The following is a 15132-nucleotide window of genomic DNA, read 5'->3' on the forward strand; positions in this document are numbered from 1 at the left end:
CGTACATAGAGGATCTTTGGGGCAAGGAGTATGCGAGGGAGAAAAAACGAAACCGGATGTCTTCAGAGGAGTATTTTTATTCGATATCAAGAAAACCACGCCATTTTGTGAGCTGAAACTTTCCACCCAGCATGTAAGCCTCCGTGGCGTTGGAAAAAATCAACTTCCGGTTTTCCCGGACTGTCCCTTTAAGGACTGCTGCGCATGTTTTGTGCTGCAGCTATAGGAGAAGAAGAAAAAAAAGTCTTGCGGTGACGTGCTGGCGCTCTCGTTAAGCGTCATATAAGATTACTCAGCCTTTCTACGACCGAGCCCCTGGGCATACTTGTACAGCACACATGCACAACTACGCGCTAGTAAACAATGCTATTTTTAGAGCGTTCGGATATTGAAGTTTCCTGCAATGTTATCCCTTCTGCTTATTTGCCTCTACACTTTTATCCAAAAAGGCAAAGTCCATACAGAGCTTTATGTTACGCTACGCGAGAATAGAGGGCCAAAAACGCAAGCGCTCTTGTGCACGCAACGGCCGCTCCACAGTGTTGCGACACAGCGGGCCACATGGCATATAGCCACGTTACAATCTGGCACAACGTACTGAACGTAGCCACGAGCAGCGCAGACTTGTCCCGACTCCAAGTCGCCATGGTCCACACGTTCCCTTTATTTCGGGAGGATTACGTCTATAAACGGCGATAAGTCGCCCATTCTTCCCGCCGACCAGCCGGATGCTTGCAGCCGAAACAAGAGGGACGTGGCCTACTCCCGAGGGGCTAAATGAACCGGACCTGACGCACGTTCGTGAGCCATTATGTAAAAAGTGGCATCACTTTCTGGTCTTGGAGCGAGGCGACACGCGGTAAAGAACTGCACAGATATCGACGTCGCTACGTCGACGTCGACGTCGCTACATCGCATCCAAGACATGTACCAACCGGCCCCTTATATTCTGGGACTTTCTGGTCTGTTTGTTGAAAAGCGCAGGGCTCTAGCAGCCCGTTGTCTGTTGTCATAGATACATCGAACATGTAAAATCTTTTGAAGGGTAGAAATCCAGCGAACCGGTAAGGAAGTATGAAGGGAGTGCCTCAGGACGAGAGCCGCCGATATTTCGAAGAGAGACTGTTCTTCTTCTGGGCACGGTCCTCATCATTGGCACGATATTGGCACTCCCTTCATACAAGTAAAAACTTTTGCAGTTGTTGTTGGAGGCGGACCCATGTCGGACTACCTCTGCCACGCTACCACTTGGATCCCGGATCACGACACCGTGCACGACTTACAGGATATGCACTTATAACGCACGGCGACGTGTCACAAGCCCTCGGGCTCAGGCGGGCCCGCTTATGTAATGCTATGTATTTAGAATTAGATTGCTTTAGAATAGGGGACCCAAGCGCTTTGGGGACCCCAAAGAAATAGTGTCCTCGCCACACACCACATGCATACCACATGCCCAAACGGCGCTTTGGATATTCGGTGCGCACACTATTTTTCAAATATTGTGAGGCCCAAAGCTGGCTTGCTTCACTCTCGCGGACAGCGCGACAGTGTCGTCTCCGAACGACCGAAAGCATTGCCAGCAGCAAAACGAAGAAACTGATACCATTTATTTTCACTACTAACGACGAAACATGTTTACAGAGGGAGATTTTTTTATTTCTCGATTTATTTCTCTTTTATGGGCCTGAGTTGTTAGCCGTAGAGGGCGCTGCAACCGAAGAATACAAGCACAGGGCCCGGCCTCAGCAGCGGTTACCTATACCATGAAAATTATGATACCTGACATTGTTATTGCGTTCTTACATGACATTCTAATTATTATTCTTGTTAGTAGTATTCTATTATTACTACTACATATTATTATTGCAGTGAGTATTTTCTTCCTTGTTGCTATTCAATCATCAGAACAGTCGGCAACCGCTGACTAAGTAAGGAACGGCAGCCCCAACACTAGGGGAGGCACCCGTTTCGCCTTACCGGCCTCGGTGCATTAGTTGGTAGCATATCCGCCTACAGCTCCCATTAGTAGCGGGTACGGCCGGGGAAGAGGCAAGCAGGTGACACGGAAGAAGTTTCTCCGCGAGGGATGTTAAAATGACACTAAGGCAAAAAAATGTATATTTTGTTTCGTATTATAAATCAACCCCACGCGAATACCCTGCACGTAAAATGCAAATGCCGTTAGTGAACAGTGCGCGCTTCCACGAATTTGCGAAAGGAGCAGCAAAACTCGATAGTTTCGGATTCTCCCAAGTGTCGGCAACGTTATCGAGATCGCGATCAACATCATTATCTCTCTGAACAACAGCGCACTTCACGTACGCACGCTTCTCTGCACTTCACTGAATGTTGGAGGTCTGCCAGCATTGCGGACAATGAGGTGGCACAAGGTTAAGATTTTGTAACCACCCTCAAGCGGTCGCTTCTGGCAATATCGCCATCTTGTCCTGGCCTTGCCTTTGCCTGTTGCGAGACGCATTGGCAGATTGGTCATCCCATGACGTCATGATACTCAAAACTTGAAATTAATGTTATGAAACTTCCCCTTCACATAGGGAAACAACATTTTGGGAGAATACAGTATAAAACACATGAATTGCAATGGTATAGCTTCGGTAAGATCCTGAAGACACGACATTTAATCCGTACTGGATGTGGCAAATTAGTTTGAATGCCAAATAATAAATTTCTTCAAATGACTCTAACGTTGCAATGGTATTTGCAATAAGTTTTGTATCATAAGCATCTCGGTAGGACGTAGGTGTAAGCTGGTCTGGTCACTATGAAATTCTTGTCACGAAAGCGTCCGGTCAACTGCTTGCGTTAAACTATCTATTACTGTACGTGCGTCTGCTACTAAACTCGCATCCCTTATTTCATCCGTTATTAAAGTATATCGATATTTTGTAAGGCCTACACACACAGAGGTGTGAATTGGCTTATTGGGATGTTCGAGGTATACAAAAGAAAGCTTTGCGTTTCCTGTATAATTCGTATGGAAAACAAACATCAATGACGTCGGTGTGTACTTCTTCTGAACTACCACAGTTAGCACACGGAAGAAAAGTGGGGCTTAACATTTTACATAACATAATATGCGATAAAATTTGACAAAGATTTGATTTTGTTTACAAGTGCGTCCAAGTGAAACGGGAATCTTCGTGTAATCTTCTTTTAGCTGCCCCGAGAAAGCCCTTAAGGATTCCTACGACTAGAGTTTGCTTTGTAAATGTTGTGACGTATAATCTACGTCTTCCCGACCGCTTGTATGGCTGACAGTTCAGAAATTGCATGTAACGTTTTGGCCCTACGCTTTGGTATATAGCGTTAAATCAATTAAATTAGCGTAATTCATCTACTTTTTATCATTAAGTAGTTTACTTATTTCAATTAAATTAAACTCTCACCAAAGTAAATTGTAGGCTCAACAATTTACGGACCTCGACAACGGATAGAGCCCCCCATTAATCTCTTTTCCATGCTTGGAATTCCTACCCTACCACGTCTCTCAAATATCAGCCACAGTATCCTGGAAAGTAAAAAGAAAACAAAAAAAGAAAACAATAAAAACACTGTACTCTTTCCCGCGCTGCGAAACGCGTACGAAATGTGATAGCATTGCAGCAGACGAAGGGCGATGCCTGCGCTGTGTCCATACATGATCTGTATGCGGCGCAATGACAAACCCGTCCATAGGTTCCCATGGGTTTCGTGCAGAAACACGAATGTCGCCTGCAAACGCGCGCACTTCCTGTTAAATCCACTGTACTCTGCAGTGTGCGCAATTCTGATCATCTGACCAAGTGTAATGGCCGCATATTTTGTCGCATGCCGCTTACGTTCCTCATATTCGACCGTAGCATCTGTATCTTCTGCAGCAATGGCGGTACATCTGCGAACTCTATACTTGCGCGGATGTTCCGCAGCACACCGCCAGCGCTGTAACTCTACGGCGTCTGTGTTGTCGGACGACGTTGACGACATCAAGCGAAACGCAGTATTAGCGCGAGATTTGGCAGACCGGAAGCGCTCTACGAAAACTATACGACACAGGAAGCTGTCACATCAAAGATAAGCAACGTGATGCGAGCCGCTTCAAAGGAATCAAGCGCTTGCTGATCATGCTTTCCGAAGCGTTATCGTAAAGACCTTCCAATCTGCTAAATCTCCTTACCGAGTCAGGGCGTTCGTGGAAACGTTTCTTTTCAGCCGAGGCGGCGCGATAAAGAAACAAACCAGAGGGAGAGTGCGTGAAAGTGCCCTCTGGTGGACAAGATTATACCGCGCCCCGACCGCTGTGGCCTCGCTCACGATGAAGTAGGGACCCTGAGAGACGAACGGTAAGGACAATACAAAAAAAAAAAAAAACCAGCGAGAAATTGTTCTACGCCTTCCTTACCGTCCTGGTCTGAAATTTCCTACTTCAGTGTGCATTGCGCCCTTTCTGACGCTCCTTTCTGGAGGACTGCTGCCTTGCGACATGAAGAGCGTATTGCGGCCATCTGTTGAACAACAACGACAATTTTATTGTGAGATGATGAATGGGGAGTTTCATCGCCAGGGGCGATACTCTACCCCATTGCTGGTGGTGATGCGGGGAATGAAATAACGAGCCCCTTCACAATAAGGATCGAAGTCCTATGGTATCCAGAAAGGTGAAGAGAGCTTTGAGGGCAGAGCATTGGTGGGCTGGATGTGGCCAGGGAACAAGCAATTTTGTGAGAGAGAGGGGGCGGGAGTCCAGCTCGTTCAGGGATTCGGAGAGTACGGTTCGGTTCGGGAAGGTTGATAGTGTGAGCAATGGATAAGAATGTGCTCTAGATCTACAGCACCGCAGTGACAGCATTGCAGAGAGTCAACTTGTTTCAAGCGGTAACGCCACTGCGCTGTAAAAGCCGCATCGAGGCGCATTCGATGAACTAATGCGGCATCTTGACGAGCGGTATGTCGAGGCTTGCTGAAAGCGCTGGATCAACTCTGCTCAGCATGGCTGGGGGGAGAATGTCAGCGGTCCATTGGCGGGAAGTCAGGGGGGTCACGAGGCGTCAAGTACGGAACGACGATCTCTTCTCAGCAGCGCAATACGCGTCCGTCTCCGAGACGAGAGAGCTGCTTCTGTGGCGCTGTCGGCCTGTTAATTCCCTTCGATACCGCAATGGGCGGGAACCCACTGGAGAACCAGCCTGTGCCATCTGTTGAGACTCACAAGAACTCTTGAGCTTCATTGTATCATAAAATGTTCTGGAATAGCTGGCCGCATCAGTGCTGGGCGTTCGGCCCAGTTTTCTTTGTTTTCTTGTGTAACAGATGCCCCCGCTAGTGGAACGCCAGCGCGCTTGGTTGTCAAGTGTCGTTCATAAAACACAAAGCGTCTGCGTGACGTTGACATTGCGCTCACGATGCTTTGTGTAGAATTAGACTCGCCTGTGTAGGATTAGAACGTTTTGCAGGGTATATTGCATCAGTTGTTCCTCTAGCTTTCAGCACATCGCATGATGGATTGTGCCGGGGCGTTTGACAGGAATTCTTTCAGCAGGAAAGGCCCTCGTACATTCTATATGCGCATAAATCTTCCCGCGGCTCAATTATCCGCTGATGGATGTGGCCTATCTCACCAGGAACAAATATTGAAGTCCTATAGACCGCAACTCCTCCGTCCTTTTAGCGCAATAATACATGAATAGTCTACGAAACTTGCATAATTGGGTCTAAAAAGAACGCGTTCCTCCGCCATTGACCTTCACGGTCCTTCGTATAAAAAAAAAATAAATAAATAGAAAAGCTACGGACGTGCAAGCTCTCCACTCTCGTACACTGTGTGTGTGTGTGTGTGTGTGTGTGTGTGTGTGTGTGCTGTGTATAGGGAGGTACATTTGCATCTGTGAAGGTGTTACGGGGCGGCGTAATATTACGCCGTTTTGCATATCTTACCATGTTTTCAAAGCGAATGCGGGCATAATTTTTTTTCGCGACGCAACTGGTTTTAAACTCTGAAATTGTCACGAGAGGCTCATCTTTGAAGCTCTGAACCCATACTTGGCGAGAAAATTGTGTACAAAGCAGCACAGGGTGGAGAAGCTTAGACCAGTGAAACCAGCGAAAAATCCTTCTTTCGAAGCTTTACTAATAATTTTTCGCTGCTTTCACTGGTCTAAGTTTCTCCACCCTGTGCTGCTTTGTCCACAATTTTCTCCCCAAGTATGGGTTCAAAGCTTCAAAGTTGAGCCTCTCGTAACAATTTCAACGTTTTCTCGTAACGTTAGAACGGCGAATTTGTTTTATTTCTAGATTCTCCGTGTCGTAATTTTTTCCCTAAATGCGGCAACTTTTTTGACGTTTTCCGGTAGGCATAATTCATCATTCGTGAGACCGCAACGTTTGAGAAGCCCATCGCCTTTGTACTTAGAACGCAGTCTCTTGCTTTGCTCTGCCCCTTACTTGGGAATAAACTCATCTCTGAAAGCACTATTTCTTTAAACGGCGGTACCGCAGCTGTTGACAATCCTTTTAAAGAGGGTTTCTTCATATTTGGATTCTAGGTGACAGGGCCTTAGAGGAGAAATGACACTGGTTCTTTTCAAACGGAGAAGAGGACGTAGCACCATTTAGCGACGTGTAACCTCTATATAGACGCAGATTTCAAAATATCGTAGAGGTTACACGTCCGATGCCTCTACTTAGAGGTTAAAAACGACAAGTAACCTGACATTGTAGGAGCAGCAGAAGTTACTTCTGAGTTCAACCCGAATCCAATCGTCGTAACTTATAAATGTACCCTTTATAGGGACGTTGTAACTTCTAAACGAATTCCGCGTTTGCATTTCCTTCGTTTTTTTTCTCTCTCTCTCTTTTGTTTGCAAAGTAACCTTTATAAAAGGTACTGCTCAAAAGTCACTGCATTCTCGTTCTAGCTGCACATTCAATACGAGAGTTCCGGATCAGTGTGTGTTACGTTATTGTGTCAGTGCTTCTCTACCAACTGCGGATCGTGTTTAGAATTATGAAGAAAGCACATGATTAAAGTAATGGAACTTGATCGGGGTATTTGTACCGTGTGTTTGCTAGAAAGTTTCCAAAGTTATGTTTTTCCTGGACAGTCTAGGAACACTGATCGCAACGTCTGTTCTGCTCTGTTCAACGCGGTTCAATACAGTTACCTCCATTCTTTGCTTGATCCATTGTCATTTTTTACTTCTTCATGTGCCTCTGATTTACCATAGTCGCGTCGCTGACGTGTCATTCTCAGATACCAGAAAGGAATAGGAACGTTTTCCGTGTACTGAGAGGGTGTTGCAACAATGTCAGGACTGTAAAAAGTACCTCATACAAACTGAATGACGTTCACCACAGCTGAAGTGTTTGTATTGTGACGTCCTCGTGCTCCTGCCCCTGCCGTAGTGCCAGGTTTCCCAATTAAATAACAAATGTTTTCTAGTTGCAATGGACCATTTCTGGGTACGCGTACATGCCCAGCCACTTCTGGCGGCAACCGCCATATTTGTTGACACGAAAACATGCTGTAGACTGTGATGCGAGTTGGCGAAGCTTTTTCTCGCAATGCCTGTAATCTGTCAACTGCCGAAGCATGAAAGGCATAAAAGTCGGTGTATGGTTCTTCCATTTTCCACCGTAAAAGCATGCACCGAAGCTTTGCATTTGCGCCGTTGGGCGCTTGAAGAAAGATGACGACGAAGACCTCACGTGTCACGCTCTCCGTCCCCAACATCTTTCTCTTTGCCGGTGTTGGCACATGGGCTTTGAAGCTTTTTGAGATGCCTGTGATGTGTTGCGCAGGGGTCGGAACCGGAACTGAACCGTAACCGAAAACCGCAAAAAAAAAACGTTATTTTTCGCCGAACCCAAACCGAACCGAACCGTAAACATTTTTTCTTTCTCCTTGAACGAACCGGAACTGAACCGAAAAAATATGATGCGGTAACCGGTTCGCGAGACAGTAAAAACGCCTATACCTTTCCTCTCGGCCGCCGCGCATAAGCTCCCTGCAGCGCTCGGAATCTTGCCGAATTTATAGAACATACAAATTAATAAACTAAGAACGGGTTAGTCCATGTACCTCCTACAGCTTCACCTCCAAGAGGTTCACGACATCACTGTACATTTTGGTAGCTTGAGGTGTAAACAAAGATGTGCTACACGACAGCTACATTTTGTATTATTGCCTCGGCGGCTTCCTTTCGTTCAGCACAAGGAGGCGTAAATTTTAATAGTTCTCAGTGACATCCACAAGCAACGCAGACCTCTAGCGACGAAGGGAAAGAGGCTGGCATGTGGTCCAGAGCATGGAGGAAGGGAACACAGGAGCGGCCTCCCGCCCTCTTTTCAACGGGGAGCGTGCTGGCCTGCGAATGGGACTCTGAGATACTCCAATCTACCACATGACCGCTTTCTTCCTTTTTTCTTGAGAAATTTATTTATTTATTTTCAAATACTGTTGGTCTTTACAGACCGTTACAGGGGGGGGGGGGCATCTTGTCCCATGTAAGGTGTACAACAATAACAGTACTGCCATTAAAAGAAGATGAATAGATAAAAGAGCAGTAAATACAATACAACAAAATGAAGTGAGAGAGGAGATTTCAGAACAACAGCAAAGCACTAAGTACAATACGGCAAAGAAATATAACAAAAGGAACATATAGATGTGTTACGGAGGACATCCCATCTGGTTAAAGAACATGCTTAGATTTTCTGCACGTACGGCATTTTCAGGTAACGCATTCCATACTGACATCATGTGCGGGAAAAAAGAGTATGTAAAGATATCCGTCCTTACATCAAAGGGTTTCACGGCATTGGCGATAGCCTTTTGAAGTTCAATGGTACGCTGTGCGTCATTTCCCAGTACTTTTCAGTACAGTAAAGGATGATCTGTTGTGAACTGCATGGTTCTCTGTCGAGGGAGTAAGATGTAGGAACGAGGAGTAAGATGTAGGAACGAGGAGAAGGACGTCGCCGGAACCTGATATTACCTCTCGCATGTGATACACGAATTAGCATAGATAGATAAGTTACCCGTCAAAAAGAACTCGTTACGAGTTAAGTTACCGTATGAAAAATGGAACTAAGGTAATATACAAGTTCTTCAGCCTGAAATGTAACTCGCAGTCCCTTAGCAACAAGAACGAGTTACTTTCAAGTTACTTCGGACACAAAATAGCACTACGCAGCTGCTGGGCGTGTGAGCAGTTGAGTTCAACGTTCAGCTGCCTGCGGAGGAGTGCAACACGCTTAGATCGTTTTCGTTTATGTCCAACAATTCGAACGCTTTGCATCTTAGTCCCTGTGGGCGCACAATGGTTCAGCTTCATTTCAGTGGCAGCTGTTCTTACTTTCTGAATAGAATACCGTATTGATTGGATATCACGTTTTATGGCATACAATTCATTGAAAGAAACGGAGGGAAAGCAAGAAAATAAGTGTACGTGAGTGAAAAAAATAATTAAAAGTAACTTGTAACTTATTTTAAGTTACTTTGACAAAGTTACCTGAAAATGAAACAAGTCCCTCTGAAAGTTACCAAGGCGTAAAAGCATCGAGTTAAGTTACAAGTAGGGTTCCGGGTTTTATTTCTGGGCTTTAGCGGAGGATATTTTTCGGAGTTTATTGGTTTTTCGAAGAACGAAGTTTTTCGGAGTGCATGATTTACAGCTCAGTTAATATCCGAAATTTGGAGAAAACTTGACGGCGCACGCACGGCTGTGCAACGAAAACGCAACACTAAAGACCACAACCTTAAAAATACATTTTGTGCGACGCACACTGAAGTGTTCCGAAATTCCAAATGCACCCTTTCCGTGTACTGTGGTCACTGTTATAGTAGTGCTTACATCGACAACCTCTACATTGAGATCTCGGGATGATGTGAACTCATCGAAATCAGAGTACTCCTTGACGTAGTCTCAGTGCAGCTTTCTTTTGCGTCCCATCTTCTCGTCAGCACTGCAACTAGTTGCCCTTCCAAAAAGATAACTCCGTATGACCTCGGTTCGATGCTCATTTTAGTGCTTAGGTCAATGTAGGAGAAGGAAATAGAGAAACAGACTGGGGAAGAACACGGGCTGTGAATCCTCAAAGTGGTCGGTATGACCACGGAAGAAAACGCTAGGTCGCGGAGACCATTATCATGTTCCGGCGGGGCCGGTATCCGAGGGCGGAAGAAACCCAGGACACAAAAGAAGGCCAAGAACAATAACACTGTTATCCGAAAAAAACATCTGCCAAGAGGAGTTTTTCGGATTAATCCGAATTGCTTAAAATATCACCGGGCCATATGTTTTTCGGATTTTTTCGGATAAATCCGACGACCCGGAACTCTAGTACAAGTTACTAACAAAAGGAACTTAGTTACAGTAGCGATTTACCTCGAACTCTGCTGATTAGTACAGCAGACGTAAACCGGTTCGAACCGATAAATATCGGTTCAAACCTTTATTTTGGCTGCGCTGAACCCGAACCCGAACCGAACCGATAACCTTGAACCGGAACTTGAACCGAACCCCAAAAAATAACGGTTTCGACCCCTGGCTGTTGCGTCGAACCGTGCGAGTGTTGCCATGATAGTTGACATGAAAACATGGCGTGTTATGAATATGCCTTAACAAGTTTTCGAGTGTTTTTTTGGGGTGCATCACGTGTTGTGTGCTTCCACAGGAGCAGGCTATACCATTCTAAACAAATGTTATCCTGCTATATCCTCAAAAAATGACAGCTACGCCCACGTTGTGTTAATTTGTCATCATTGCTTCTCATCATGTCGTCTCTCGCCACCAGGAGGGACGCGTACATGAAAATGGTCCATTATTTCCTCCTTTCATATGTTTTTCTCATGTGAATCTGTGCACGTAATGATCAGTAGTTTTGCACCACTGGATGCCTCTAGATGAATTACGTATGCTACAGCTACATGTTGCAAAAGAGAGTTTGCGCTCTGCACTGATGAGAGCTGATTATCAGTAACATTTATTGTGTAGCGTCTGTGAAGTGGCAGGCGTCTTAGAGGCAGCCGTGCCTGGCCAAACTGTAACTTTTACGTCTGTATGGCTGGTAGGAGACAGTAAACTCTATTTATAGGGGATCTATGTAACGTTTATAGAGGGTATTGCTCATAGCTAGGTTACACAGTAACTTATGAAATAGAGGGTAAAAAATTTGAATTTTTTACCCTCTAGTAGACGGTACTAGATTTAGGGTGAGACGAGAAAGTAGCAAAATTTGTATGCTGATCACACATCTCTCAACGATCGGTACAGGCAGAGGACCTTATGAGGTTCGTCCAAGTGGAAGGTGTAGTGAAATTTTACCTATTTTACCTTTCCTAACCTTACCTAAATTTACCTTTCAGAGCTCAGAGTCATTGTTCTCGTAGACAGACTGAAAAAAAGATAGCATTATTCGTTTCGGCATTCCAGTTTCGAGGTAAATGTTTCCTGTGGAGCCGTGTCCTTTGGCATATACAAACGCAGATGCCCTATTGAAAAAAGCACCAGAATCACACCAGAATTCGCTGGCGTTCCTAGTGTCTTTTCTCTGATGTTCCACACCAGGACCTCTCATGTGTGTGCTCAGTGTTGCACACCAGGATCCCTGGTGTTTTGTGACGCTCCACTGTTGAACATTATGATGTCTCATCCGTTCAATCCCGTGATGTACTTGGTTCCTCAGGAACCTCACAAGGCACTAAAATATGTGCATAGTTGAAGACGTGAGAGAGAGAAAAACAAACAAACAGGACAGTGCAGGCAGACAGCGCAAGCGCGGCACCACAGCACGGACACGGTGTTAGTGCTGTCCTGTTTGTTTTTCTCTAAGCGTTCAGAACTATGCACAGCTTTCAGAGCATCGTGAGAGCGCTAAGGAGCCAAGTACCTCACGGGATAGAATGCGTGAAACAGCATAATGTTCAATAGTCGAGCATCAGAAAACACCACGAAGGGTTCCTACCATGCATACATGAATGTGCAACGTTCAACCGACACGCTCTGCTCGTTATTCCGTTATTAAAGCTGCATGCGATGTACTCATCAAGGTTAGCTACCCATCAAATCAGTCAACAATACAACAAGATATCAAAGATTTCTTTCCACTGCAAAGGCGTCCCAGCTGCTAGCAGGCTGCTAATTGTTTGCATATAGTATTCTGAATAGAATCACAAATAAGAACAGAAAAGTACGTGTGACAAAGCTGTCTATATTATTGCTGCCATTGATGATACACATTTAGGAAGAGCATGCACACCACAATACAAAAGTACAAAAAGGTGCAATGTTATTTCTTCTGCAAGTGTGAATACATCACACGCGGTACAGTTATAATTTAGGAAAGCATACTCGATCTACTCTTCTGTCATATTTTCCGTCCTTTCTTCTTGTAGTCCATATCCAATGAATAATCACAGCGCACCTGATGGCTGAGGAAACGCACATCCAAGGACGTCACACCAACGACCAGTCGTCACGCCCGCCCCGAATGCATCGCTTGTATTTTCTCATACTTGCACTTGTGCACAAGTTGGAAAGCAAACTATGACATATAATGCAGAACTTCAGAAACACATATTCAAAGTTGTTCACATTCGTGCGCGTTTTTTACGTTGAAAACCAGGACGGAACGCTACCTCAACCACATCAGCGATCTCGTTGAGTTCAAAACAGACGCTAATGCCAATGGCGCTGGCGCTGCCTTATGTGACAATGAGAGCGTAAAGTTTCGTTTTCAAACTCGAGTGAAAGCCGCAAAAGCGTGTCAATTTCGACACTCGAGGGAATAATTTGCGATTCGAAATATAATTCCTTTGAACAAGAAGTTGCGCGAACGAACTCATGATCATTGTAAATAGCGGTTTTCATGGTAACAACGCGTAGTGCTTGTACTCTGGCGCCTGTAGGTCTGGTATCTGTGAACCACACCAGACCGCTCTAACGGTCATAGTAAAACACTACATCTGTCTAGTACGCACACCAAGCATTTTGTCAGCATCTGTCAGCAAACATCTGTCTAGAAGGCACCAGAATCATTCTGGTGTCTTAGTAGGTCACTTTGCTGTTGACATCAGGAGAACTCGTCAGCACCAGAATCACCATGGTGTCACGTCAGACATTTTTGATGTGCACATTACAAACACTAAAAGAGTCTAGTGTTAACGCCAGGAACATCAGGAAACACCAGAATAATTTTGGTGATTTTTTCAATCGGGTGGTGAGTGCAAAATCATTGAAATTGGGTAAGGTTAGATGTAATGGGTAGAATGTGAAGAGAAAAAACATCAACTATTTTGCAAAAGGGTGTCACCTGTCACGGGGCACCGAAATTTAAGGGATATAAATACGATTACTTTTTTTATGAATCAAGACGTATGGAATGTGACACCATTATGAAACAAATTATGGCCAACCTATAGCCTGTCTACAGACAAAGTGTCTATTGAATATATAGACTGTCTGTTGGCAACCTGTTGAGTCTATAGGCAACCTGCCATAGCAAGGAAATGGACATCTGCCGTTGCCCGTCTATTGCATATCCCGTAGACTGGCAATAGACTAGCCACTTGTCCACGATTACCTTTCTATCATCGTCATATATCCGTCACCGTCACAGAAGGTGTTTCTTTACATTCCCAGGCAGAAGTAACCGATTTGTTTTTTCTGTTCAACGCATACACCAATCCGGACAATTGCGGACAGCGCACGTGCAGAGCCACCTATGAGTGAAGTTTCAAGCGCATAGAGCAACGCGTCTGTGAGACAGGAGACGTCGAGCAAAAAATGTCGCATCTTGCCCCGTGTCTCATCTTGCCCCACCTTACCCGACGTTTTCTTGGGTCTATTTTCCTGTATACATTTTCTATAAAAAATAGTCGCCAAATCTCTATTGAAAATGGATTGGGGGTAGTGAAGACTCTGTTGAATGATACAATCGCTAAAACCCCAGTGCCCGGGCAAATATGAAAGCAAACACAACATAGACGACTGTAGTTCAACCTAATGAATTTTATTACGCAAACTATCTACTTATACCGTTATCCTCACCCCCGTATCGCTGTCAGCCAATCAGCGTGTGCCAGCTGAATCGGTGTCTGATACGTTTTACGGGCCAACGACTCCGCATGCGTGAAATCTCGTGAAATCCACGTGGCGATCCGACGACACTGTTTCGGGAACCCCACGAATTACATGAACGGTGGACGATTATTTATTCCTCATTTGTTAAGTACATGATAGACGAAGGAAAGGGATAAAGATATGTCACAGCAGTTAAACAGCACTGTTAAGCGGACGGAATGCCACTGTGACCCTTTCAGTGCTTTCCATCGCTCATAGGTGCCGCCACGTCGGTGCGGTCAGAATTGCACCATGGGGAGCTGTCCACTGCACTAAAACGCTTCGAAATGCGCTCCGTATTCCATTCGGAAGACGTATAGGAAGTCGTTGATGGGGCGCGCTTACGAATCTCTAAACCTTTCTATTGACACGCAAGCCAACACCATGCAGGTTACTTAAGAGAGTAGCGCAAGCAGGCAACAAAGAGGATGTGAACGCAGGGTGTGTGTTCGAAAATGTCAGTCACACCTTCGCGCGTGACGCGATGCCTACTTGACGGAGAGACTTCCGCTGCCGCACGGTGAAGAATTTTCATAGTAGGTTTCTCTCGCATAAAGTATTCACTGTGTAGCAACGGAAGCCTGTTCATCACTATGTATCTGGTCGCGCACGAAAATATGACTGACCTTCTAGAGCACAACGCTGTAAAGTCATCGGAACGACATAGTAGCGCTAGGTGACGTTATCGCAAGGAAGGTATTGGGAGCGAAAGAGACTCTCTTAGAAGTACCAAGAGTGCTGCTTGATATCCATCAGCTCCAACGTATTTGAAGACGCCACTCGAACAGAAGGACATGACATTCGGTCAGAACGAACTATGAAACATGTTTAAGACCAATGAATTTGTAGTTTCTTAAACAAGTGTTACATGCTCACACACACACACACACATACACACACACAAAGATGGAACCAATGACTTGAATGCATAGATCAACGTAACCAGCTCACGTTTCTGTTAAAGATGCTTTCTCAACTCCTTGAATAATGAATACTACAAAGTAAGTGTTCA

The sequence above is a fragment of the Ornithodoros turicata genome, chromosome 1 (genome assembly GCF_037126465.1).
Source record: "Ornithodoros turicata isolate Travis chromosome 1, ASM3712646v1, whole genome shotgun sequence".
Lineage (NCBI taxonomy): Eukaryota > Metazoa > Arthropoda > Arachnida > Ixodida > Argasidae > Ornithodoros > Ornithodoros turicata.